A 4,000-nucleotide genomic window follows, 5' to 3' on the forward strand; every position below is an offset into this window, starting at 1 on the left:
GGAGATGCCCCTGATGAGCGAGGCGCCCTTCGAGACAATCCCCCGACTACGACAGAAAGAGTAGATAATGACATCATTCATCCGCAGCCCAATAGCAGCCAAACTACCGATGATGTCAGCCGGTATGACATCACGCAACGGCAGGCCAATGGGAACGCTGGAATGAATGACATTCCCAGGTTGCGAAGATCTGTCAGGATCGAGCTTCGCCGCAGAAATTTGGCTTGAAGTTCGCTGACTGCAACCAATCAGAATTCGCCATCCATGACCCCCGCTGAAGCCCGTGTATAAATTCAGAAGGACCTATGCAATCTGCCAGTCCTCTACTAGCTCCCATGGAGAATGACAGAAGAGTCTGTCGAAACGCGTCGCGGCAACAATTGTATATAACTAACTGTATAGAATATATAAAGAAGCAGAATCCAGATTTTGACTTTTCCCCATGAAATGACAAATATAGGCGAGCTGTTAGCACGCACCTCCACTGAAGAGAAGTCCGCAATAAGGAAAAAAATAGAAAAGTCTTCTACAAAATAAATGCAGCTGAAGCAGCAATAATATTCAATAGAACCTGTTTAAAAGAGGGTCTGCTGCCAAATTATTATTATTATTATTATTATTATTATTATTATTATTATTATTTGAGGGTTAAAGACCCTCTTTCAAGTATGTCTTTTTAAAGAGAATGGCAGCATCAGTGAAACTGATTTTATGTGTGGTCTTTTCAATTTTTATTATTTTCTTCTCATCATCATTAGTAAATGTCAGCCCTGATGAGAAGAAAATATTTAGATGAATTGAAAAGACCATATATAAAATCAATTCCACTGATGCTGCCATTCTCTTTAAGACATTATTATTATTATTATTATTATTATTATTATTATTATTATTATTATTATTATTATTATTATTATTAATCTCAGAGTGAGAGAGAGCTAGATAATTGGATACTTAAAAACTTTATTTTCTTAGATCTATTTTTTTTATTTTTCAATGTTTATCATTCTTTATTCTACATCCCTAACCAGTTGGTTTCAGTTCTAATCCTCTGTCACATAAGTCCATTTTTTCTATATTTTACCATCCTTTCTCATTACAAAAATAACAATCAAAATTTATATAGAGAAAAGTGAAATTATATTTGTTGGTAAACATGAGGCTCCCATTATCGTCATACGTAAAATGGTGGTAAATTTTTCGTAGATAATCAAGTGGAAAGAATCTCTGCTTTCAGACACAACTATTATCAGAATTATTTATAAGTGTAAATGTTGTTATATTCCAGTCAGGCTACATTTCTATAACACAAGCCATAAAGAAACAAGTAATATACGTATATATATATATATATATATATATATATATATATATATATATATATATATATATATATATATATATATATATATATATATATATATATATATATATATATATATATAAAATATATATAACTCAATAAATATATATATATATATATATATATATAAAATGTTTGTATATATATTATATATATATATATATACGTATATTATATATATATATATATATATATATATACAGAGGCAGACTTATGTATATATTTATATATATATATATACTTATTACAAAAAATATATATTAAGTTTATATAATGTATTATATATATGTATATGGGTATATATATATATATGTATATCTAGCATGGATATATATATATATATATATATTGAAAAATGTGAAAGCTAGATAGCAAAGAATATGAGTACTCAAAAATAACTCACAATAAATGATTGTATAAACTTCCTTCTTGCGGGAAATGTTTGTAGTTTACTATGGCTGATGACGTCATTATAGTTATGAATGGACCAGACTTCATGCGCTTTTTTCTCAAATGATGTAGTTTCAAACTGCCACTTATTACAAAAAAAATAGGATTAAGTTTGGACAAATATTCCCTCCAGGGGTGCCAGCATGGAGGTAGAACTGCTATTCATTTCAGGGACCTCTAGTCATCGTTTTTCTCAAACATCTTTCAAACTAATTACTTTATCGAAATGGTACTTTGACTTTTGTAAAGACACCTAGTCGCATGAGTCAGCAGGTCTAAACTATGCAGTCGAACGTCCGCTTTCCCCCATAGATAGGAAAGGGGGCCGGAGATGGGGAGGCGAGGAATGTAGGTTGAGGGAGGGATGAGAAGGGGAAGGGGGAAGGAGGGACGGGATGGGGATAAAGGACGTTCGAATGCCTAGAGTAAACACCTTAACTAAAACCATTTGACAATGCACTATAGTACCAAAAATTAGCGGGAAGTATCTTGTGCACTGTGTCAAAGTACCATTTCCATCAAATAATTAGTTTGAAGATATTTTGAAAAACGATGACTTGCGGTCCCTGAAGTGGATAGTAGTCTTCTTGTTGCTTCTGTACACCACGCATTTTCCATTGTAGCCAACTGGGAGATTTCTAATTCTTGTGAAAATCGTGGTTTCGTGTCGATAATTATTGTTGTTCATCTCTCCAACTGATTACTTGAAAAGTTGTATAATTTGATAAAAAGGCATTAAAGAGAAATTAGATCTTATAGCTCTAATTGCATAGGGTTCTGCCTCCTAATTCAGACGCCTTGGTTAAGTGTGTGCGCTTGACGACTTAAAAACAGAAACTGGTAACTCTTCCATGAAGGAAAATGTTTAATGATTAGTGCGTAAAGAACATTGAATATATACGTATATAACTACAAGACGGTTTTAAATGAATGACGATTAAGATTTAAAAGGTGACTCGCATATTGCAACATATTCATGACCTAACAGTAGTAGTAGTAGTTACTGACGTCATCTGACGTCATCGACGGCCAATCATAGTACAGCAAATTTCCCGCCGTAAAAGAAGGAACTGTGTGGGGTTCCTCTAGGTTTATTGGTTGCTGATTCCCTCATTTTTCTTAGCTCATTTTTTTTTTTTTTTGTTTCCTATGGCATATTTTCAATAAGTACTTAAGTTAATAACTACATGTATAAGAATAAAAACGAAGAAAATATTACTGCATCATATTTAGTGATTAGTGAGCCCAAGGCCAAAAGAGACAAGGTCTACCCAATTGGGTGGAGTCGCCTCCCACCTGGGGTAACTACGCAGGCGATGACTTATCTTGGAGGTACCTGCTCATTACGGCAATTCACCTGCTGACGCTATAAGGAGGTAGACGAAGCTCCGCCTACACGCGGGATCTGGGGGAAGTGAGCAGACCTCTCTCTTTTGGCCATGAGTGAGGCCATATTATTTGTGGCTAGTAGAGAGAAACAGAATTAACGTGACTAACAAATGTTCAAAATCAGCATTTGAATCCTCAAGAAGTTATGGGAGACACCTTTATCCCGCACTTGAGGTAGGAATACACTGACATCATCCTTTGCAGTCCTTTGTAAGAGATCCTTCTGCCCAGGAAGGTCGTTATACTGTTGCGAAGGGCGCATCTAGAGGAGTCTTCGTAGACCTTTGCTCAGCGAATTATTCCTTCGACAGCTTTTTGTGTTGATGTCTATGGACACGTGTGGACAGTCTCTACTTATGTACTTTTGTTGGCAATTTCTTATTCGACGTGTTTACTTCGCAAACATTGTTGTCGATATATTGCCAACTTATCGATAACAGCAAATACAATTATCTTTTCAACTTGTCTGATGACAGCCTGGGCACGCCTATAGGATATGAAAATCAATTTATTTCTATTATAATATTGGAATAATTTTTTATTCAGCTATTGTAATACTAATTAGGGATATAATATGGATATAAAATATTAAGTCCTAAAAAATTGAAAAATAATTTATTATTATACGATTAAAAATCCTAAATTATATAAAATATAATTTTATATATATATATTAAAAATATATATATATACACATATACATACATATATATATATATATATATATATATATATATATATATATATATATATATATATATATATATATATATATATATATATATATATATATATATA

Source organism: Macrobrachium rosenbergii, chromosome 46 (assembly GCF_040412425.1).
Source record: "Macrobrachium rosenbergii isolate ZJJX-2024 chromosome 46, ASM4041242v1, whole genome shotgun sequence".
In the NCBI taxonomy this organism is placed as follows: domain Eukaryota; kingdom Metazoa; phylum Arthropoda; class Malacostraca; order Decapoda; family Palaemonidae; genus Macrobrachium; species Macrobrachium rosenbergii.